At 40.3% G+C, this 25652-nt stretch overlaps 2 pseudogenes; both read right to left on the reverse strand.

The window, feature by feature from the left end:
* Positions 1-216: 216 nt before the first annotated feature.
* LOC101596443 lies at positions 217-913 on the reverse strand (annotated as a pseudogene).
* A 9419-nt stretch (positions 914-10332) lies between these two features.
* LOC123453581 lies at positions 10333-13172 on the reverse strand (annotated as a pseudogene).
* Between the last annotated feature and the right edge of the window lie 12480 nt (positions 13173-25652).

The raw sequence follows: 25652 nt of genomic DNA on the forward strand, positions 1-25652 counted from the left end.
CAACAACAGGCTCTGAAGCAAGTATCACCTTTCATCACTGAGCCATATCCCCATCTCCTCTCTCAGTTTTAGGTGGGGTAAATTAAGTTCGGGAAAACGAAATGCAGAATCGTTTAAATTAGAAGGTTTCTTTATTGTAGAATATTTCTCCTTTGAGAAAGCAGGATGCATGATTTTTCAAAAATCACAAATTTTGAAGCAGGTCTTAGAGCTCCTTCAGTTATAGCCTGGGACTAGCAACTTGGACCCTTCGTTTGCCTCAAATAAAGTATAAGAAAGAGTGGTGAGGTCAACGCTCACCATTCTTGGATCTTCTGCAAATTGAGTATGTAAAAAAAAAATACTGACATATCTACCTCCTCTTGGGAAGTAAGCCTTTGTTCTTCCAAACAGAAACACTGTATTTTTTTGAAATACTGTCTGGCTTCAAATGGTACAACATTGTATGTAGAGATTCCAATTATTGGCTTGTCAGTAGGATTCTTAGCTTTATAAAATGCCAGTGCAGTCTCCCCTGGTACCACATATTGCTGAGGTCTGAAGTTCCATTGGAGACTTGCATGCACATGTGCATTAAAGGTGACCTTAATGATACGATCCTTAAGAGGCACCATGTTTTCGATCTGGTCTGATGCATGACCTGCTACTGCTGGTCCTCCAAGACCACTAGTCTGGCAGTAGAGCCTATAGAGGGGCACAGCGGTGTAGGTGGTGCCCAGCATGCCCACGGCTGTCGTGGCCACGAGGTGAGCAGAGTCTTGTTCCACCGCGGCCATTCCTCATCCGCGCGGTGGGAAGGGTTAGTGTTCCCCAGCCGCTTCCATGTCAGTCTTCTCTCTGCACCCCCGTGCTTCAGAAACGGCGCGACCCTCTCCTCCACAACCTGGCTCCCGCGCCAGCCGCACAAGGCCATGCACCTCCACGCTGGTGCCAAAACCCTCCTTGGTGAGCTACTCTTAATATCACTGGTCAAAGTAGGGATCAAAATGATGACTTGAGAAAACCCATTTCCCAGCTGAAAAGTTGCATTAATGATTGAAATCTCTAACATTTATTATAAAAAGAGTCATAGCTGCAGTAGCACAAGACCAGAATTTCTTTTATTTATTTATGACACACACACACACACACACACACACACACACACACACACACACACACACACAGAGAGAGAGAGAGAGGCATATAGAGAAAATAGGCACACCAGGGACTCCAGACACTGCAAATGCACTCCAGATGCATGCACCACCTTGTGCATCTGGCTTATGTGGGTCCTGGGGAATTGAACCTTGCTTCTTTGGCTTTGCAGGCAAGCACGTCAACTGCTAAGCCATCCAGCCACAGAATTTCTTTATCAAAATTATTTATTCACCTTTTCAATTCATACTCAGAGTTTTATACTTGATTAGCAGAATGAAATATTTCGAAATAAATATGCCGTATATCCGTATTACTAAATCAAGTTAATTTTGATAAAGAAATTTCAGAATCATGATATTGCAGATACAGGCATCTTCAGTTTTCTTTCTTTCTTTCTTTTTTAAAGAGAGAGTGAGTGAATGAGAGAAAGAGAATTGGTGTGCATATACATCATGACGCCTAATAGTGATCTTGCTGTGGGTAGATTTTACAACCTATTCTTTGTTTCTAATTAAAAATATGGATTTTCTGACCAACAGTTTCTCATTTCTTCACTTCCTTTGCCACTTCTCAGTTTCTATGAGTTAGACTTTCTTGGCACCCTGCTTGTGAGTGTGATTCTGTGCTGTCTGCGCTTCATGTTCCTGGCTTATTTCACTTAGGATAATGTCTGCTAGGCTAATCCATTTTCTGTTAAATGATAGGATTAAACTTTTGTTAATATATCATTGATTCTGTATTTTGTATGTGCACACTGTTATTTTCATTCTTATCTAATTGAACCACACTAACATTGAGATCATATTTATGTTGTTTGTAACTAATGTGTGATGAATATTTGAGCAAAGATATGATGTTTTGCACATTTCCTCAGTAACTTTCAGTATATATCTACTGCTCTGAAGCCACTACTACAGTGTATAGCACAGTATTTTTTTTGAGGAATATCCATGTAATAACTATCATTGTTATGACAACAGTACTAATCTTTATCCCCAGTACCACTGCATAAAATATTGTCTTTCTGTGCATCTTCATGATACTAGTTTTCATTTTATTGACAGCAGCACTTCTAATAAAGATGAGGTGGCATCTCCTAGGGTTTCTATTTGCATTCCTCTAGTTCTGAGTTATACAGAGCACTGGTTCATGAGCCAGGTGTCCAGTCACATGGCTGCCTTTGAGAAGTATCCACTGAGGTCATTTGTTCAGTTTAATTTGGGTTTCTTTTCATATTGGTACTGACTTGTATTAGTTACTTAAATAATGTGAATATTACCCTGCACTAAATGTGTTATTTTCCAACATTTTAGAGGCAAAAATAAAAAAAAACCCAAAGCCCAGAAACTGAGGCTGAGGGAAGATGATCAGAAGGACCTTGAAAACTCAGAAAGCAGGAGAGAGCTATGCAGATGAACACTGTTTTGGGCCTATTCTTCAGGATTAGTGTTATAGGAATTTTGGGATGTGATTGTTAAGAGTGACACAATCTTAGCTCTAAGATGGGCAGTAACTCAGGAACTGAGGCACCAGACACTTAATGGTCTCACACAAAGTTTCCACTGAGTCAGTGGCCTTTTTGGATTCTTGTCTTAAGAATTTGATGAATAGATTTCACAAACCACAGGAAAGTGAAATATAGAATTTTGAAGAGGTTTATTAGAACTTGATAGAAGGGAGGGAATACTGTGGGACAGGAAGGAAGGGAGGAAGATATCTCATTATGTGATTGGTTGGAGATGTGCTTCAGGGGAGAAAGACCAGGCTTAGCAGGATATGAGATAGGTTCCCAGAAATCTCAAGGTTTATCTTAGTAGGGGGCCAGGGTTCTCTGGGAAAGGTACAACATCCTTGGAAATCTTAAGGTTTATTTAGATAGGGTTCAGGATTTCTGAGAAAGGGGCAATATTCCCAGAAATATTAGTTCTCTAGGAAGGGTGTAAGATTAAACTTCTAGAAATCTTTCCCAGAGGGTATAACTTTGCAGGAAAGAAATAAGGAAAAAAAAAGTCAGGTTCTTCATGTAGGCTCAATGTGATATTCTGCATTTAGTCAAGGAAAAAGCTAATCACTTTGAGGTCCTGTTACCACAAGCTGCTGATTTCTCTCTGTTATACCTCAATAAGAAGTGCCATGCCAATTTTAGAGAGACTTCTGTGTTTGTATGTGGTGTATGTGTGTAGGGACTTAATTGTCCTACACAACAGTTGTGACTTTTTCATAGAGAATGAGGGCTTGGAAATTTAAATTGATGAAAAGATTGACCTGTTACCATATTCTATTCCCCACCAGAAGTCATCTTATTCTCTGTCAGAAATTCCTTCCTCTCCTTCCAGGTCTTCACGGCAGTGACCAGTGGAGTGAGAACCACCTTGTGCTGATCCAGGGAATTGTCAATAGAAGAATGTTATGAAAAACAAAGTGGGAAGGTTGGATACATGTAGTAGGGTGGTTCATGAAACTGCTCTGACTCATGAAGTCTGACTTTCAACTTTAGGCTAAAGCTAGTTATCTGATAACCTTGACTAAAACAGGTCACCGAGTTTATCAGGTGTCCTGCAAGTATCACATGCTGCCACACAGTGGCACTCTGATTTCTTACTTTTTGGCAGTTTTTGCTAATGGAGAAGTTGCAAGGAAATATAGCTCTCAGGGTCCATGGCTGATCTGAAGGAAAATATTTCCTCTTATAAGAAATTTTTAAGAAACAGAGATATTGACGGCCACTCCTCAGACAGAGGAGCTTTGCACAGGTATCCAGAGACTGTTCCAGAATTCCCTGCTGGCATGTTAAAGAAGGCCCTCTTTCCCTGGGGGTTTCTGCAAAACCAGCTTGTTTGACCACCAGGAGAAAGAAGGATACAAGACTGCCTCTAGCAGCTTGGGTTGGATGAAGGGATTACTCATGATTAGAGGTTCTTGGTAGAGACTAGAAGCTATAAAAGGGTTGTATGGAAGAAACAGGAGCAGAAATCAATAAAGAGCCAGATATTTCCAGTGCTGATAAAAGCAGAAACAGTGACCTATGCTGGTGTGAGGGTGAGGGTGGGTAAAGCATGCACGTGAAGTACATCACTGAGCAGACATGACCAGAAGAGTGGTGAGCTAAGCAGTGCTTGCTTCATTCCTGTTTGTTATTTTGGTTGATGGGTAAAGGAAGAAAATATATTTTTTAATGTAATCATTGTGGATTCTTGAGTATCTATGCAGAAACATAGCTCTCACTTCAAAGGGAATAAGATAATATAATTATGTAGTTAAATATGGGTGACCATAATCAGTAACATGGATTTAGGCTGCCCTAAAAGACATGTTGTTCTGTGCAAATAGTTCCATAGAAGTGACACTTCACCCTTCAACATAGTTCCTCTTGTACATTGCCAGTGCTTCTCCTGAAAAAAATAAAGGCAGTTAAAAAAATCGGTCAGAGGCTAAGAGATCTGCTCAGTGGAAAGAAAACCATAGCTGGAACAGGAACTGAGTCAGAATCCTATGGAGACCAAGATTATGGACTCTGATGGAAGCTCCAATATCAGTGAATTAGATGAGATCCAAAAGAGTTCAAAAGAGTGATACATATAGGGATGTTCAAATAAGTGCTAATACCACGCTGTCAGGAGTGTGGGGAAAGAGGAAACCTCACCAACTTCTGAAGGGTAGTGCAAACTTTTACAGCCACTATGGAAATCAGTATGGAGACTCCTCAAAAAGCTGAAAGTCTGTCTACCATTTTATCCAGCTTTACTACTATTGGGCATATACCCGAAAGACTCTACTATTTACTACAGAGCCTCTTGCTCAACCATGTTCCTCACTGCTCTTCACAATAGTCAGGGACTGGAATCAGCACCCCGATGCACTTTAACAGATGAATGTTTAATGAACACAGGGCACATCTACACAATGGAATTTTACTGAGCAGTAAGGCAAAATGAAATAATGAAAATGTCAGGAAAATGGATGGACTTGGGGAAAAAAAAATCACAATGAGAAATCACCCAGGCTCATAAAGACAAATACTACATGGTCTCTCTTAAATGTGGTTCCTAGTCTGGAGCAACTTGAGTTGATTGTAAGTGGTAATAAGTATCAGGAGTTCTGACATGGAGCTAGAATGAACCTAGGAGAAAAGGGAAATAGGGAGTGAGGGGAGGATGGCTGTTCAACAAGCAATTAGAGGGTCAGAAGGAAAAAAATACAATATAGGGAGAAGAATGGTATGGGGACTAGGGGGAAGGGAGGATGAGTAGAGAGGGAACTACAGAATTAATCACAATATACATCAGTACCATAGAAACATGCCTCCTAGACAGCAATGTGCAAGATATAACCCTCAATAAGAGGATGTGTGTGTGTGTGTGTGTGTGTGTGTGTGTGTGTGTGTGTGCTGGGAAGGTGATGGCCTGGAGAGAAGTGCCCTGTAGAAGGTAGAAATAGCTCAATCCTAAAACCATAGGCTTCAGCTGGCAAATACTAGGGCCAGAACTGGGTTACTCTCTGCAGTGAACTTTTGGTCAGGGAGACCCATGAAGTCCCCCCAAAAATACAAGCCATTGCCAAAGCACTTGGTTACCTGCCAGAGCTAAAAGGTAAGACCCTATTGCTGAAGACACTTCAGCCTGCAGTCACAGGACATGGAGAGGCCATGCTGCAAAAGAAAGGGAAACCAGCCCATTCCTGACTAGTGCTGGAAAGCGCTACAGGAGCTGCTGGGGGATAATGATCACCAACAGTGTAGATAAGCAGGAGATACTGCAAGTTATGAAATCAGCCAGTCAGGCAAACCTGTGCAGCAGTGGCACTCAGCCTAGATGGGTAATCAACTGTAGCATGGAATATGAGACCTGCTCAGTGGGAGAGAATTCATACTTAGCACTGGGAACCAAGACATAATCCCATGGATAGGAAATTCATAGACTCCAGAGAGAACTTCCACTGCTCTTTGGCAAAGAAGAGCAGTACACATATCAACTCTAAATGTCTATGCTTATCCCCTTTAATTCAAGCTGCTATCATTTTTGGTTGGAGAACCTGTTTTATTTTACAGATGGTAAGACTATTGAGGAGATCCAGGATCCATCAATACAACAAGGAAGGATAACTGACTGCCTACCACAAGACAGACCAGCTGTCTGACATCTACAAGAGCCCAGGAGACATTGCAGAGGAAGTGGTGACACAAGTACTGCCCTCACTGCTAACCTGACAACCAGTTCCAGGGAGATGTGACAAGCAGTGTGGTCACTCAAACCTCATCAAATACAGAACTACAGAGAACTCAGCACTATATCAGATGGATAACACACCAGCCAAGGCTCAGGGAACAATGAGGAATAAGAGAGGGAAATATTTTAAGAGCTGCAGAGTGTGTAAAGTTAGCCCAGGGCATGGTCCTCCCCACAAACCGAGACTGAGAGAAGACCCCATGATCCTATAGTGAATACCAGTAACTTAACTGAGGGAGGGTCCTCAATAGAGTGGGGACAGGGGAGGAGGCATTAAGAGTATAATTTTAAAAACTAAAATTTAAATTTATTAAAATCAAAATAGAAAGCTTACAATAAATTTTCAGTGCACATTTAAAAATAACACCTAAGAATGCATCTGACCAAGGAAGTAAAGGATTCTACAATAGGGGCTGGAAAGATGACTTAGATGTTAAGACACTTGCCTGCAAAGCCAGGTTCAAGTCCCCAGTATCCATATAAGCCAGACTCAAAAGATGGCACATTCATCTGGAGTTCATTTGCAGTGGTTAGAAGGTCTGGCATGCCAGTTCTCTCTTTCTCTCTCTCTCTCCCCTCTCTCTCTTAAGGAAGTAAATAAAATATTTTTAGAAAGATCTCAACAATGAAAATTTCAAGGCACTGAAGAACTAAATTGTAGAGGCACAAGGAAATGCAAAGATCTGTGTTTTTGGATCAGAAGAATTAGTATGGCAAAAATAGCTACATTAGCCTGGCAAAGTGGCACACACCTTTAATCCCAGAACTTGGGAGGCAGAGGTAGGAGGAGCATCAAAGAGAGCTCAAGGCCACCCTGAAATTACATAGTGAATTCCAAGTCAGTCTGTACTAGAGTGAGACCCTACCTCAAACAAACAAACAAACAAACAAACAAACAAACAAACAAACAAAGCTACATTACCAAAGTAATCAGATGTCATACCCAGAGGCATTGCCCCCTCCCCCAGATATCTGACCGCTGCTCTCACAACGCAGAACCCTCATCCCATGGGGAGTACAAGCAAACCCACTGAGAAGGGTCCCCAGTGGAATAGGGGCAAGGACGAGGGAAACGATGGTACCAACACATGATGTGTCCATACTAAGTATGTCTATAATAAAAAATTTAAGAAAAGTCAAAAAGGAAGTTCTGATGTAATATCTATCAAGTTTCTAGTGACATTCTTCACATATACTGAAAAATAATTCTAAAACTCATAGGAAACCACAAAGACTCTGCATAGCCAAAGTGATCCTAGGTGGGGCCTCCCGATTACCTGTCCCCCACGACAAAACATTAGTGGGGACAATCTTGTGTGTGTCATAAATGTCACCACACCCACTTGAGAGTTGGCAAGGGCAACAGCTATGCCATGCTGAAGACAGCATTCGATAGCAGCTCTGCTGAAACCTTGTGGTTGGATGTCCTGACATTTGGCCAGTTTTGCTCGTCATGTCTTACGTTTTTGAAGTCATATAAATGTAATCACATTTCCAAGACAATACTGTAGAGATTTTCTTTTTTCTTCTAGATGTATAGATGAGTTTTCAAGTTTGAGTATTTCATCCATTTTATGTTAGTTTTGTATGATTTTGAATGAGGGGCTGAGATTCTAAAACCCAAACCCAGACTCTCATTCTATAGTTGACTGAATAATAATGTAAATTTACTTTCTTGACTCACAGAGTGTCTACCATTAAAATGAGAGCATTAACAGGGAAACAATGGGAGTCTAATGCTATTTTGGAGGCCTGTTGTGTCTATATTAAGACCAGATGAAGGTCTTGGTAACTTCAAAAAGACCCACTTTAAAAATGCCCTTGTGTATCTGGAGGCATAAAACACCTAAATTTCTGCTAGTAGAAAAAAGTTCTCCATATATCAGAAAAAATTCAAGCTCTTTGACTAAGGAAGTTGTTATTATATGCACCTGTCTTGAGCAAATGTGACCACGTTTTTGATATTTTGTTCAAAGAATTAAAAAGCAAATAGAATAGCAGTGGATTTAGTTTTATTTGCTTGTTTGTTTTGTTTTTTGTTCTTCGAAGTAAGTTCTCACTCTAGATCAGGCTGACCTGGAATTCACTGTATAGTCTCAGGGTGGCCTTGAACTCCTGGCAATCCTTCTACCTCTATCTCTTGAATGTTGGATTAAAGGCTTGTACCACCACATCTGGTTTAGCAAAGTATTTTTATTCAAAAGCAAATCAAACTTACAAAGTAACTCCGCTCTAAAGAAGCATTGGTCTCTGAGTAAGATTTGCTCATGAGCCCCTGGTTATGTCCAGGGCTTCGTGTTGTTGGTTTAGGAAAAAATTTGGTTCTTAGGGATAGGGTGTGGGTATTTTTTTGTTCTGAATGAGGGTCTTGGGTTACATAAACCTTTGTTCACTCTTCATGCCTTTTCCCCTGATGCACCTGATTTTAATCATGTATGTAACTGATCATGTATAGGCATAAAATGGTAGGTAGGAGTTTTTCCCTAACTTCACTATGGGCCACAGTTTGCTTCGCTGCATATACCTTTAAAACCATTCCAAACTGTATTGGCCCAGTGCTTCTAGTTCCAAGATGTGCTTTACCATGAGTTGCAAGGAGTTGTTATGGTGTAGTTGTGTCAGAGTGACCAGTTGCTTTGTCAGGAGAGGGATATATGTGTAGCTCAACGCTGGTGGGGGTCCTGGATTGTTAAGCTATCCTTGGTAAACTACCTGCTTCAAAACTGTGATGGTTGCTGTGAGGCAGGTGCTGTGCAGGCCCGAGTCTCTCTAGGTCCTTCTTACTCCTTCCTCCCATACTGCTAGTGAGTCTTGATTTTAAGCTGTTCTGTTAAAGAGTTGTACAAAATGTGATCCATGAGGAGAAGCACCTTCTTCCAAAAATGCCACTTTAATTTCCTATCATATTGAGAGTAATTAATCTGGAACACATGTGTGGGAATGGTTCTTAAGGGTGTAGATTAATGAAAGAAACCAAAAACTTGGATTGGGTCAGATTGGAAGGTATAGAATAGGCCTAGTTAGCAGAGAGTCTGTATTTAATGTTGTTTTTCAGTGAAGTAGAAAGGACTGAAAGTTGTTTGGATGACACACGGAGCCAAAGGTGCCCACAATTAAGACAGTGAATTTGTCTAATCTCCCCTGGTTTAATGTGGAGAAAGGGTGGTAAGGTTTAGGGTTATTGAAATGTGAAATTGGGTGTGTCACTATACTAGACCTTACCACTAGTTTACTCACTCTCCTCAACCCCACTGGGAGTTTATTGTGAACATTCTTTTCACATTATTGTGAGGAAGAAATGCGGAAAGGAAAGATACTAACTTTTAAGTATCTATACAACATTGCAGTCCTCTTTTCTGGTAGGTTAGAATTGTGGCTGGAACTGTGTCTATTGCATTCAGCCCCTAAATAAATGTAACAAGGTTAATGGGATCCCAAGTTGACAGGGCCCATGGGGTAGCATGCAACCGCCCAATGCAAAGTGGGCATGGTTACTGTGGTCGGGCCTGTGAAGCCCCAGAGCCAGAAGCTAGTTATAGACAGAAGTAGCTCCCATCCCCTGCTCACTGCATCTGCTGCATCTGCAACCTGAGATTGCTTCCTTCTTACAGTAGGATGGCTCAGGACTGGGGTCTGGATCATAACATGGGTGGTTTACTGGCCTGCACCACCTAAGCACAACAGAATACCCTCATTTTCCCCAACATAATTCCAATTTGGAGAAGATTCCTTTTGGTCAGAAGAAGATATGTTTTATGGAATGATTTTCTTTACTGATACAAGAATTATATCCTTTAAGGGGCTGCTGTTATCTTTCATCTACTTTCAGACATTTTCCCCCTAGCACATCTACAGTGTAACAAAACAAGGGCCAATTCCATTGAGATTAGGTGGGCATGCATTTTCCTCCACTAGATGCAATCTCTATTGTCAAATCTGAATGTAGACCCTGGGACAATGCTAGCCTCTACAAGGACGGAACACCACCACCTGACTGCTGGTGGTAGCCACAGTAATTTTCAGTATGCTTGATGAAAGCAAGAGAAACAGCTCTGCAAAATTCATATAGATTTTCTCTTGCAAGAAAGTTTCCATTATTTAATGTTTGGTCCTACTCATGAAATCAGAACTGTGCAAGAGCTCACAGACAGGGCAGGGCAATGGAACTTAATGGTTGTATTTGTCTTGCAGATACAACATTGGAAGGAACACAGGTACCACATTTTACTTTCTTTTTTTAAAAACATATATGTATATATATTATTGACAATTTCTTTATGAACACACAACAAATCATGGTATTTCCCTCCCTTCCCCCACTTTCCCCTTCATAACTCTGCTCTCCATCATATCCCCTCCCTCTCTCCATTAGTCTCTCTTTTAATTTGATGTCATCATCTTTTTCTTCTATTATGAGGGTCTTGTGTAGATATTGCTAGGCACTGTGAGATCTTGGATATCGAGGCCAATTTCTGTCCAGACAATTAGATGTAAGGAGTGGTACCCTTCCTTTGGCTCTTACATTCTTTCTGCCACCTCTTCCACAATGGACCCTGAGCCTTGACAAGTGTGAGATGTTTCAGTGCTGGACACTCCTCAGTCCCTTCTTCTAAGCACTTTGTTGCCTTTTGGGTCATCCCAGTGGTCACAGCCATTTGAAAAGAAAAGCTTCTCTAACCAAAAGTGAGAGTAGCATTAATATATGAATATGAACATTAAGTATAGTGATTTCAGGGCAATTTCTTGAGAGTAATATATGCATTTACCCAGACAAGAGCAGGCTTTATACCCCAAAGGCTCATGACTTCCCCTGCCATAGGCTTTTGATTAGGTTTTCAGTAAGCACATATTCCCTCCCATTGAGTGGGCCTTCAGTCCAATTAGAGAGCAGTTAGTTTCTCCCAGAGCAGACATGCCACTGTTGTGCTCATTCAGTCATTTTTCCTGTCTGGACAAACTTGAGGCTTCCAGTGTCCACTGGTTTCACCACTGATGACTTCTGTCTCCCATAAGGCTGCATACAGTGCAGCTTTTTCCAGCTTTCAGTTGGCTGGGCTATACGGAGAAGGTTTTCTTCTCAGCACCAGCTTGATTTTACAGTGACTTTGCCTCTCAGGCATGTGAAGTCTTCAGCAATAGGGTCTTACCATCTCTTTTTCATGGGAAACCAAGGGCCTTGGTAATAGCCTATAATGTTTTAGAGGCAACAGGAACTTCCCTGGCCAACAACTCACTGGAAGGTATCCCATCCCTGGCAGTGAAAATTTTCTAGTAACAATCTATGGCTTTTGGATGTGCTGTTATTCAAGAAAGTAAATTTTCATATGTCTTATTCAAAATATTTGAATTTTTATTGACCCTCCCCCCCACCCTTCTTTTATGCAATCTCTTCTCCGGACATAGCTTAGGCCTTTCCCCTCCCTATAATCTGTTATTCTACTTCCATACATACAATACCATCCCCTAAAGTCCTTCTATCTTCTCCCCCCCCCCCATAGCCTTTTTCTAGCTTAGGGTCCTCTGCTACTGATTTTTGTTTCCAGCTGGTATGGTGTCCATTGAAAACCCATGTCCCAAGCTAAAAAGTACAAAAAAATAAAAGATAAAAAGATCAGTGTTCTTGAAGACACGTAAGCATGAGTAATTTTATTAAATGCTCATGAAAATTAGAACTTTTCTGGAATCTTCTGAGAGTATTTTTTTGTGTTAAAATGTTTTCTTTCTCAGAGAATCCATCTTCAGAGTTAGTCATGACCTCATCGTGTCTGTCACTTGACTCCAAACTTGGTACTGTTGGTCCAGACCCTCAGATTTTACAGGTTGCTTCAAGTTGAGGATAGGTCATTTTCCCATAGTTCAGTTCTCTGAAAATCTTCCACCTTCCACTAAAAATCATAGTCCAGGAGTGAAGCAATTACATGCTACAGCTTCAGGGCCAATTAGAAGGTCATTACAAATGTTCAAATTGGTCAATATTATTTATCACCACAAACCTGAAAATGCAGTCCTAAAAAAGGTGGCCTCTCTGAGCACACATAAAGTTTTAAAAGGGAAAAGGCAATATGATGAAGGCTGATGTCTGAACACTACAAATCAGCACAAAAAACAACCAGCAATGGACACTGAACACTAGGATTCGAATCACAATAAGTTCTAAAGAGGTGGAATGCCAGCATTAAATACTAAAAAAGAATTAGTTTTTAAAAATAAAAAAGGAGAGCTGGAGAGATGGCTTAGCGGTTAAGCACTTGCCTGTGAAGCCTAAGGACCCCAGTTTGAGGACCCACGTTAGCCAGATGCACAAGGGAGCGCATGCGTCTGGAGTTCACGGTGGCTGGAGGCCCCAGTGTGCCCATTGTCTCTTTCTCTCTGCCGTTCTCTCTGTGTTTGTCTCTCTCAAATAGATAAATAATAATAAAAAATAAAATAATAGATAAATAATAATAAAAAAATAAAATAAAATAAAAAAGGATTGATGGGAAAGAAAAAAATAAAAAAATAAAAAACTCTTGAATGACACTCTGTTTGTTCCTGATAAACTTTAATCACATCTTCTGCCTCCATTCACAGTTCTTTTGGAGTATGATTATTAGGAATTCTCTAATCTTCAAAGAGAAACCTGAGTGAATTCATTGGAACTCTCTGTCTTTGACAGTATGATTATTTGAATTTCTTTAAATGTGTTGTCATTTTCACTTTGAAGTAAATCTTCCTGCTATCCTGTCCAATAACTTTTAATTTAATGTATTCACTTTCTTTCTTATCACCCAAATCCTCAGTTGAAGGCTTTTTCTCCTGGTCAGACATGGTGACAGTGGCTTCACTCAGGGGGTCTCTGCACAGTAATGGCCTTTGGCAGGTAGAACCTTACTCTGGAATTTACAAATCCATCACTCCCCTTTTATTTTTTGCTTCCTCCTTTGACCTCACTCTTCATCTAAACCCAGTATATGTTCCAATAGTAGGTTCTAATAGTAGGTTTGGCAAGAGCAAGGCCAGTCACAAAGCAGACTGCAGGGAGTCTGGGAAAGCAAATTGGTATTCATTTAGCACTTTGCAAGTTTATCTCTTGCGCTAAGCATGTTCCTGGAGAATTACTCAAGCACTGAAGTCTGGTGAACCAAACCACATGGCAACGTGTTTATCACACTCAAGGTTGTTACTTCTTTCATGACTGCTTATAGCACATACATTTTGTTCTTTTAAGTGTCAGGAAATCTTTAGGGTTTTCAGTCTAGTTAGAGAAGGGAATTAAGGCACATTGTCAAAAACTTATATTGGGGGTGCTAGAGAGTTGGCTTAATGAAAAAGCACTTGCTTGTAAACCCTGATGGCACAGATTTAATTCCAAATTATCCATGGAAAGCTAGATGCACGAAGTAGTGCATGCATCTGGAGTTTTACAGTAGCAGGAGGCCCTAGCTGACCATACTCTTTCTCTCTGTGTGTCTTAAACAAACAAATAAAAATATTTAAAACTTATATGAGTGGTGTTTCTGGGGAAATTACTCAGTGTGCACAAGTTGCAGCACAAGTGTGAGATCTGAAGTTTTCACCGCTAACATCTATGTAAATGCCTAGAAGGCATGGTAGCTCACATGTAATCACAGATCTTGGGACTCAAAGATGGGATTCCCAGGTAAGCTGGCTAGTTATACCAGCTGAATTTGTAGCTCTGGACTTAACTGAGAGACCCTGCCTGAATAAAGTGGAGAAGCAATGAAGGAAGACACTTGACATTAATCTCTGGTCTCCACATACATATGCACACATGTTCCTGACCATGTGCACAAACATGTACCCACATGCATATACACAGGCACACATTCCACACATAGATATGCAAAAAAGTTCAACTGTTGTGTGGGCAGATGAGAAAACAGGACTTATAAAGCTGGGTAGGTGCTCCAATGTCAAGGGTTGACCATTAGAAGATGCAGAAATGTGACAGCCCCAGGGGGCAGTTCATTTCTCTATCATTTTGTGAAAGTGAAGAGAAATCTGATGTTGGATTGGTTTGGAGAACTTCATAGAAGCTCTTATTTTCTTACTCTAGATTATTCCCATTATACCATGTTCTCTGAAGTTTTGTGAAGCTGTTTCTAAACATTAGTCCTTTAATAATTGAAATGACAATTTAGTGTTTTGTAGGTTACCCTAACTTGCATTTATTATTATTATTATTAGTCTCAGAAAGCATGTGCTCCATGTTGTTTTGGTAATATATTCCCCTAATTGTTTTCTGTTCTGTTGGCTATTCCCTTAGCCAGCAGATTTTTAATCTCTTTTCTCATATATTCCCTCTTTTCTCCTTTTCATACTTATATTCACCTTTTAATTTTGATTTTAACATTTAAATTTTGTGAATTACGTTTTAAATGGCCAATATATTTTTTCATTATCTGATTTTTATCACAGGCAATTTTTTTATTGTCTTCTGGATGTAATGTCTCATGTGCTCTCAATATCTTGTTATTCTTGGTTATAATTTGCCTTTAACCAAGAAGATCCAAGGTAGGTTATATGGAGCCTGGGTGTCTTTCCAAGTTTTTAAATTGATAGATGCTTTCACAGAAAGTTGTTCCTTGATATACAAAACTGGAAATTTTTATATGGGAAGGTAAAAGTGACAATAAGTTGTCATTTAATGGTACAGTATATGGGCACATTTAAACCTCAGAAGAATATGTGCCTATATGATGACATTAAATATTGTGTAGGGCTGGAGAGAGGCTTAGAAGTTAAGCACTTGCCTGTGAAGCCTAAGGACCCCAGTTCGAGGCTCAGTTCCCCAGGTCCCATGTTAGGCAGATGCACAAGGGGGCGCACGCGTCTGAAGTTCGTTTGCAGTGACTGGAAGCCCTGGTGCACCCATTGTCTCTCCCTCCCTCTGTCTTTCTCTCTGTGTCTGTCACTCTCAAATAAATAAATAAAAAATGAACAAAAATATTTTTAAAAAATATTGTGTAATGTTTAATCTTGATAACTGAGTTGGGTGATAGTACCCACATATCCAGCATGATTCTAGATGTTTCTGGTAAAGTATCTTTTTGGATGAGATTCTCATTTTTATTTTGATCAGTCAGTGGGTAGCATGAAGACAGAGGAGAGGCTTGGAAAACAAGTGTATTATCCTTATAGGTCCCAGAGATGAGTGCTGGGGCACAGTATGGAGGATCATACTAGGGAAGACCAAGGGAAGAAAGGAAAGCTGAACTTCCATGAAAACTCCCATGGTATATGAAACATAGGGCAGGGCATAGGTTACACTGGGAAGGGCTAGTTTAGATAACTGATATGGGCTTTGTGTAGTTCCTAGTTTCCAAGCCCCTGGACCTTGAATGACTAAGGCAGAGGAGGACTCTCCTAAGGTGTATGGTTCCATAAAGGAGGAAGTTTTAGGTGGCTAGTCTACACAACACAGCGTCCTGGAGTTGCCTGGTGATACTTGGAAGCACTGGCTAACTCTAGGAAAGGCTCTTTCTCTTGTGTCACAAGGAGTTTTTGGCTTGCTTTCAAAAAATATTTATTATTATTATTAACAAGATGTTTTATATGGACATTTTATGTGTTGGTACCCTCTTTTTCCTTGTCCCAGCCCCCATTCCACTGGGGATGCTCCTCAGTGGGATCACAGGTATTCCCCATGGGATTGTGGTTTATGTACAGTGGGAACAGCAGTCAGCTATTTTTTGTGAGAGAGCATGATGTCTCAAGATTTCTTGCTTCTTACAATGTCGTACATCACAATAAGGAGAAAATACACAACACAGACTTCCCATCAAGATGGTAGCCTCCTAACCATGCTTCAGCCCTTGAGGTAATATCAGACAAGATATGTGGGGCCTTAGCAGACCTCTAGTGGGTGGTCATGGAGGGACACAGTTGGGAATCTGCTGATTCCCATGCTCTCAAGTAGCCCACTGGACCCTTGGGTCCCCTCAGCCACTCACCCCAGCCACAGCACCCCTAACTCCCTGACAAGATTCACCACCATGGTCCATGTGCCTCCCCTGTCTTCCCCTAACTGCTGCTTCTGTATGAGGCCCATGTGCTCCCCTGTCTTCTGCCATACTCATGCAGACTCTCATGTTTCCCTGTTTCCTGCCACCCTTCCCCAGGCACCTCCACTGTGCTCACAATCCACATGTGCTCCCTTGTCTTTCACCATGTTCTTGCAGACTCCTTGGATGGAGCTCATGGCCCACCTGTGCTACCCTCTCTGCCGACATGCTCCCACAGGTACCAGTACTTCCCTTCTCCTGCTGTGCTCTCACAGGCTCCATGAACTGAATCCATGTCTGACTTGCCACTCCCCTGTTTCCCATGCTCTCACAGGCTCCCCCAGAGCCCACACATACTTCTCTGTCTCACATTCTTGGTGGACATCTTGCTTGCAGGCTGCCTCACTCCCCAATTGCAGACCCTCCACACCCTGTGCTTCCTTAAAGTGCTCTTGTGTACACCCCTTGATGGGTACTCCTGTCTCCCCCACATCAGCCAACTCCTTGATCTGGCCTAGCCTGTGGCACCCAGTGATCCCCCACCATCTCTTCAATGGTCTAACCCACTTCCAGTAATTTCATGGGGCATCACCTCAGCCCCAGAATGGGGACACTGAATATCAGGCAATCACCTGCCAGGGGAACCAGTGAATCCTCTATAAACTGCCCATATGGGTACAGTAGGAGCAAAGGGCAAGTGCTGCAGCCCCTGAGCCACAGGTAAGACACAGCTGAGAACAGGTCAAAGGGATCATTGACCTCCAAAACTACCATTGGTAGTAAGCACCAGCCCAGAGCTACTGGTACACTTATGACCTCCACAACCTGCACATCACAAAATACAAAGTCACCGCAATCCTATTCTATTCAAACATAAAATGGAATGTTCACTGAAGACACTACAAGGGAAAACTCCTGCTTTTCCTTAATTAAATCATATTCCAGGGCTGGAGAGATGGCTTAGCAGTTAAGCGCTTGCCTGTGAAGCCTAAGGACCCTGGTTCGAGGCTCGGTTCCCCAGGTCCCACGTTAGCCAGATGCACAAGGGGGCGCACGTGTCTGGAGTTCATTTGCAGAGCCTGGAAGCCCTGGCGCGCCCATTCTCTCTCTTCCTCTATCTGTCTTTCTCTCTGTGTCTGTCGCTCTCAAATAAATAAATAAAAATTTAAAAAAAAATCATATTCCACACTGAGATGGGTAGAATGCAGTGTAAAAGAAACAACATAAAACAACAAACTGAGAGATCTGAAACAAGAGTCCCACAATGGAAGTCTCTAATGAAAACATAGAGGAGGCAGCAGGAATAGAACTCCAAATTGAAAACACAAGATATGAGACCCTGGCCAAGCAAATGGCAGAACTGGTGGCAAATCACCAAAACACTAACAGTTATAAATGAAATCCACATATCTTTCTTCACTAGGTGTGGTGATTTGAGTCAGGTTTCCCCCATAAAGTTAGATGTTTTGGATGCTAGATCTTCAGCTGATGGCAATTGGAAATTATCAATTCTGGAGGCAGCATATTATTGGGGACAGGCTTATGGGTGTTACAGCCAGTATCCCCATGCCAGTGTTTGACACACTCTCCTGTTGCTGTGGTCCACCTTACGTGGGCCAGGGGGTAATGTCCACCCTCTGCTCATACCATCATTTTTTCCTGCCATTGTGGAGATTCCCCTCGAGCCTGTAAGCCAAAATAAACCTCTTTTTTCCCATAAGCTGCTCTTGGTTGGGTGATTTCTACCAGCAATGTGATCCTGACTGCAACATTAGGCTTAACTTAATAGATGAAAACCATACTTCAAAAGAGAGAGAAATGAACTGAAGGTGAGCCAAAAACATAGAGGATCTCAATAACCAGATAGTTAAGCTTAATGAAGACATAATAAATTCAAGAATGAATTCTAAGAAGCTTTACAAAAATCAACATATGACCTGAAATTGGAACTCAACAAACAGATGGACACTTACAGAAAAAGGCAACAGATGATACAAACCAAATTTAACTAATGAAAACCTCTCTAGAAACCCTCAAGAACAGAGTTAATCATGTGTAGAACAGAACCTCATAGCAGGAAGACAAGCCAGAAGAAATAGTTCAGGAGTCCAAAAATTTAGATTAAATTCAAAAAAATTATGAACCATGGCATGACCTAAAAAGTTCTAGCATTCAGATATAAAGGTGATTAATTCTTTCAGTAAAGTGATGGATACAAAATCAACACACAAAAATCATTAGCCTTTCTATATACAAAGGACAAAGATACAGAGAAATAAGTGAGGCTGTATAATTTTAAATAGCCATAAAACAAAACAAAATGAACAAAAAAACCTATTACATTGGAATAACACTAACCAAGGATGTGAAGGACCTATATTAAGAAAACATAAAAACACTCAAGAGAGAAATTGAGGAGGAATTGAGAAGATGGACAGACCTCCCATGCTCCTGGATAGGTAGAATTAATATTGTGAAAATGGTAATTCTATCAAAAGCAATACACATATTTAATGTGATACTAATTAAAATTCCAACATTATTCTTCACAGAGATAGAAAAAATTGATCTCAAAATTCATATGGAATGGCAGCAGGCCTTGGATATCAAAACACATCCTCAGCCAAAAAAAAAAAGCAAAGCAACAATAAAATCAGCAACAACAAAAAACACCTCTAGAAGTATCACCATACCCAACCTAAAGCTATATTGCACAGCATGGTACTGGCATAAAAAAATATAGATTAATGGAATAGAATTGAAGACCCAGACCTTAGGTCAAGTAGCTATAGCTACTTGATCTTTGACAAATATGCCAATAATATAGACTAGAAAAAAGAAAAGATAGCATCTTCATAAATAACCACATGTAGAAAAATGAAACTAGACCCACTCATGTCACCATACATTAAAAATCAATTCCAAGTGGAGTAAAAACCTAAATATAAGATATGAATCTATTCTACTACTGGAAGAAAATCTGGAGGAACTCTCCACAATAGAGGAGTGGGGAAAGACTTCCTGATCAAAACTCCAGTAGCCAAGGAAATTTAATAATTATTCAACCAATGGGATCTTATGAATCTAGAAGGCTTTTGCACATATGAACATACCATAATCATAGCCAACAGATTACCCACAGAATGGGAGAAAATTTTCACCAGCTATGCCACTGACAGAGGCCTAATATCCAGAATCTACAAAGAACTCCAAAAACTAAACAATAAAAAAAAAATCAACAAACCTCTCAAAAATGTTGCAGAGAACTGAACAGGGAGTTCTTAGAGGGAGAAATACAAATGGCTAATACACACTTAAGAAAATGTTCAACATACCTAACCATCAGGGAAATGCAAATTAAAATAACTATGTGATCCCACCATACTCCAGTAAGGATGGAAATCATTAAAAAATCAAATGACAAGAAATTTTCCTGAAGATGTGGGGAAAGAGGAACTCTCATTCAGTGTTGATGGGAATCCAAACTTGTACAACCACTATGGAAATCAATTTGGAGATTCCTGAAAAAAATGAATATATAACTACCAACAGACACAAATATTCCCTCACTGTGCATTTACTCTGAATGACCCATGCTTCCCTGCAGATATATTTGCCCAACTATGTTTAATTCAACCATGCTCAATTCATAATAACTAAGAATGGGGATCTATCCAGGTGCCCATCACTGGAATAATGGATAACAAAATTGTGGTACATTTACACAATGGAATTCTACTCATAAGTAAGAAAAAGTACAATTTAATTTATAGGAAAATGGATGGACATGGAACAGATCATACTCAGCAACAACAATCACAGAAAGACAAATGCCACAAACCTATATCACCAATTAAATGGTACCATAGAAACCTTCATCCTTGAATGTAGATTAAAAGATTTAACCCTGAATAGGATCATGGGGGAAGAACATGAAAAGAAAGTTCCTAGAGAGGTAGTATGAAGCCTAACCTTAATATGTTTTTTGACTTTGGCCTGTAACTCCCAGTGCCAGAAATCAGTTGCTATCAATGATGAGTTATTGATAAGAGAGATCTATGAGGTCCCCAAAGCAAGACAGGTTTCTGTCAAAGCACTTGATTACCCACCCGAAGTAAAAGATAAGACCCTATTGCTGAAGACAACATATGCTGCTGACACATACCATGGAGTGACCTTGCTGGAATCTGGAAGAAAGCCAGTCCACAAACAGCCCATCTACAGCTGGAAAGCACTACATGAACTACTAGGGGAAAATATCCGACCACTGTGTGAACAACCAGTGTTCTATGCTAGTTAGAAGGAAACACCCTTTCAAGAAGTACATGCCAGTGTAATAGTAGCACCCCGCCTCGGTGAGTAACCAATACCTTTCTGATAGGCTAAGAGGTCTGATTAGTGGAAAGGCACCCATATCTGGAACTTGGAACCAGGTCAGAATCCTATGGAGACCATTATGCTCTCCAATGTCAAGCTCCTGCTAGTCTTTGGCTAAAAATGGGGCTATATTCATCAAACTTTCCCTAAAATAATAATGCTTATCCCATTTCACCTATGGTGACTTTACTCTTCCATGGAATAATTTGTTTTTCTTTTTCAGAATGCAGCAAATCTGGAGGAAATAAACCACCCCTCACACTTCAGCCAAGACCCAGCTAAAACCACAGAGGAATTGGGGAAATGAGCAAGAGTACTGTTTCATTTTGAGCCTGATAATCAGTGCCAGGGTTAAGAAGACAGATGCTGTGGCTACTCAACACAAACCAAAGTAGAGATCCAGAGGCTCCTAAGAGCTCATCACTGAAGCAGACTTAAAGCACACCCACAATGGCTCTGGGAATTTTGCGGAAGAGGGTACAGGTAGATTGGAAGAGCCATAGGTTGGGACGTCATACCCAGAGGCATTGCCCCTGCCCCCAATATCTGACTGCTGCTCTCATAACACATAACCCACAACCCCATGGGGAATATGAGCAACCCAGTTGAAAAGTGCCCCCAGTGGAATGGGGGCAGGGATGAAGGAAAGGATGGTACCAACACATGACATATCCATGTTAAGTATGTATGCAATTAAAAAAAATACAAAGCATAATACAAAAATTAGCATTTTGGATGTTCATTAATCAACTTGTTCTCTATAACATCAGTGAGCTTTATTCCACCAGGAAGAGATTGTAGGAAGAACATTGGCCTCCTGCAGAGAGAACTATCCCAGTAAGACTCTTTTAAGACAAAGTCTAGTATTTTCTTTTTTGTTTGTTTTCCTGGGACTGTGCTTACCTGCCTTTCCCATTAGACTTATAGATTATCTGGTGTCCACAACCCATAAGTATTTTCCATGAAATTACTCTCTCTCTGTATCCACATTTCTCTGGAATGTTCGTATTAGTACAAGTTTTGGTACTGAATTTGTTGTCATTTCAGACTTAAATAATTTTAAAGATTAGTTTTCATAATTGTTTCATGGATGTCCAAAAATGACTTTAATATAATAAATTCGTAGACACTAATGATGCTGCTTATCTTAGGAGAGAGAAGACCTATGTGGCTCTTGAGAAGTGCAAGGGAGTGGTCAATCCTAATCAATCAATCTAGGAGGCTATTATGTATGTGACTATCTGTCATATACCTTAGAATATTTTCTCAAACTAACAAGTGTGACAAGAATGGAGGCTACTCCAAATGTTCCTGGACAGAGTGAGGAACAACAATGAAAAAGATGATGTCACAAAATCCCATTCTCAGTTTAATATCCGCATTACTGACAGAAAGCTCTGATGTCTACCAGCAAGATAAACCTTTTCTGTAGTCCCACAAGACTGAAATCTCTTTTTTTTTCTTTTAAAATTGAGAAATGTAATATATAAACACACTGAAAGTTGACCGTATTTCTATTGGGGTATAGTGTTATATTCCCTCTTCCCCATCCCATTCTACCGAGGGCTATTTCTCAATGATGTTGTCAGTATTCACTGTGGGATCTGTATTTGGGGGACAATGCTTCAGTGTACTCCTTCCCACCCTGTGGCTCTTACATTCTTTGGGTCTGTTCTTCTGCAATTTTCCTTGATCCTTGGAGGCCATGTTCTAAGTCTCCTTTTGTTTTGAGATTTCACTGGCCTCTGATTTTCTACTTTTATGAGTTCTGAGTATCCTCAGTAAAACTGAAATTTGATTAAAATATTTTTATTCTCTCTTAAATAACAACTCAGAATTTATGACTTGATAAGTAGAATGTAATATTTTGATATAAATAAATAGTGTGGGATTACTAAATCAAGATAATTTTTATAGCAGTCATCTTAGTTGTAATATTTTATGCTGTGACCCTTGAAGTTTTGGGTTTCCCCCCAATCTCATTGATGGTTATGGACCTGTTTAAGGCCAATGAAATCTCAAAACAAAGGAGACTTAGAATATGGCCTCCAAACCCATATGGAGAGAGGCAGAGAGAAAGCACACTGGAGCCTCCAGCCACTGCAAACTTCATATACATGTGATCCTTTGTGTATCTGGCTTTACATGGGTACTGGGAAATCAAATCCATGCTATCAGTCTTTGCAATCAAGTACTTTTGACTGATTATCCATCTCTCCATCCTTAAATACTTAAATTTTTTTTGTTTATTTTTATTTATTTATTTGAGAGTGACAGACAAAGAGGGAGAGAGAGCGAGAGCGAGAGCGAGAGCGAGAGCGAGAGAGAGAGAGAGAGAGAGAGAATGAGCATGCAACATGTCTCTGGAGTTCCCCTCTAGCTAGGCTACTCACAGTCCTAGAAAACTTCATCTGGGATAATTAGCTCTCCTAACCTTGTAACTTGTATCTCTAGCCATCTTTCTGGAGGAGGTGTCAGTGGGGAAGATCCTGGGGTCCAGCCTTAAGGTATCAGTAGGGTTGGATATGAATCCTAGCCAAAATGTAAAGCCAAAAGCCAAATGATAAGTCATGAAGTGCTCATGATTCCTGGAGTCACTGCTGGGATGTGGCATATGAAATAGGGAGGTTTCCCTGTGTGGCCAACGAGGCCACTGTCTGAAGTTAAATAGGAACCTCTGCTGATTAGGCATGGAAGGTAGGATATTCCTGTTTTAAAGGTTGTGTGGAGATGAAGGTGGGCTGTGGTTTTTAATGGAGAACCAATGATGTTTTGGGAATACCAGTCCTATGTAATGGCTACCATGGAACACTATTGGCTCAGGATGGAAGGTTTCCCTGGCTACTCAGTGCAGCTAGGGGATGGGTGTTTGAAATCCAAAGACTGTTGCCACAGGTTATAGATTTTGGACTTGAACTGTAGATGTTTGATACTTACCTGATGGTTATTGATTTTGCATTAGTCTAGTCTCTCCTTGTTATGTCTTATAACAATGGAAATGTTTATTCTGTGTCATTATATATTAGTAGCATTTACTTGTTTTTATTTTACAGGATTTATAGTTACTAGACAGTATTGAATATCAGATGAGACTTGGGACTATGCAGCCACCTAAAAGTTGGTACAGACTATGGAGATCTTCAAAATTGGACTGAATACAACATGAATGTCCCTTATAGACTCAGGATTTAAAAAAATATTTATTTATTTATTTATTTGAGAGAAAGAGTTAAACATAGAGAGGGAGAGAATAGGTGCACCAGGGTCTTTAGCCACAGCAATCAAACTACAGATGCATGCACCATCTTGTGCATCTGGTCCTGAAGGCACAAGGTAGGTTCCAAAAATGGCCACCATGCTTCTGCTCCCTTATGCACAACACAATTCCTTGAATCTCAGAGTAATTTTTCCTAGCTTTAGCATGGCTCACAAGTTACAGGTCAGCACCCAAGAAGAGAAAAAAGAAAAATATAAGTAATTTAAAAGAGATAGAGATAAGAGGGAGGGAGAGAAAGAGACAGAGACAGAGAGAGAGAGAGAGAGAGAGAGAGAGAGAGAGAGAGAGAGAGAGAAAGGAGAAGAAGAGGAGGAGGAGGAGGAAGAAGATTAAGATTAAGGTCAGTCTTCATAATACCCTCTCCAGGGCCTTGTGATTCAGGTGTTCCCTCTAAGGGCCTGGTGAAGGTTCAATCATTTTGTCTGTCTTTTATGATGTAGAATTTTATGGTACCATTGCTGTTTGGGTCCAGTTTTGTATCCTCCACCCCTTACCCTCCCCTCCCTCCTCATTCACCCTATTGTCTGTTCATTGAGATGCTTGTTAGGTATGTTGGCATCTCGGGTAGATTCAGGTTAGGAGCTGTAGATGAGGGGGACTATGTGGCAATTGTCTTTCTGTGATTGGGTGAATTCACTGAGAGTGATCTGTTCCAGGTTCAACCATTTTTCTTCAAATATCATTTTGTCATTGTTCCTTATTGCTGTGCAGAATTCCATTGTGTAAATATACCACATCTTAGTTATCCATTTGAATAATGATGGACATCTGGTTTGATTCCAGCTCTTAGCCATTATGAATTGAGCAGCATAGGCAATTTTTACTGTTGTGTGTCCCCCAGAAGGAACACTAACAGTAATTAAGATCATAGACCAAAAAACAAAAAACAAACAACCCCACCTCCCAAATCCCCAAGACTCTCCTACTCTTAAAGAGTTGAAAAATGGCAAGATCCAAAAGTAGCCTATAGCCCTGAGGGAAGTCTAAAACTCTCCATGGAATTTAGGAAGAAAAAATTTGGCTCTTTCTTGGCTTCCCTGCCTTGCAGAGCTAGGGGCTGCAAGCACAGGGGATCTCAGGATCCTGGCTGCAACATGATGATGAATGAATGCCAAGTCACTATAAACAGATGGGAACTTCTTATAAGTAATTTCTAACTGTTGGTTTTAAGTTTACTTTATCTTCCTATGCTTCTACGAAACTACTAACAAACAACAGCCTCCAAATTTATGCTTAAATTTTGAAGTACCAATATTGAGTTTGTAAGAAAATTTTCTAAAATTTCAACTAATGTTCAAATCTGCTTTGCTATTTAAAAAATGAGTTTCAGGAAAGTTATAAGAAAAAAAGTTCTAAAATCTAGATGTTTATTCTGGGTAAACAGCATAAGTCAAATCTGATCTACTCTTTCTTTAAAAATGTTATTTCAAAAGGTCTTTTGCCTTTTTTTTTTTTTTTGGTGGCTCCGGTTCTACCTTTGCTCTCTTGTGTTAACTAGTATTTGAGTATTGCTTGTTTTTTTTAAAGTTCCTTATATGTGCACTTTTCCTTTTCTTCAGCATGGAGGATTCTATCCAGTATTTTCTGTAGAGCTGGTTTTGTCTTCAAATACTCCTTTAACCTGCTTTT

The sequence above is a fragment of the Jaculus jaculus genome, chromosome 12 (genome assembly GCF_020740685.1).
Source record: "Jaculus jaculus isolate mJacJac1 chromosome 12, mJacJac1.mat.Y.cur, whole genome shotgun sequence".
NCBI lineage: Eukaryota > Metazoa > Chordata > Mammalia > Rodentia > Dipodidae > Jaculus > Jaculus jaculus.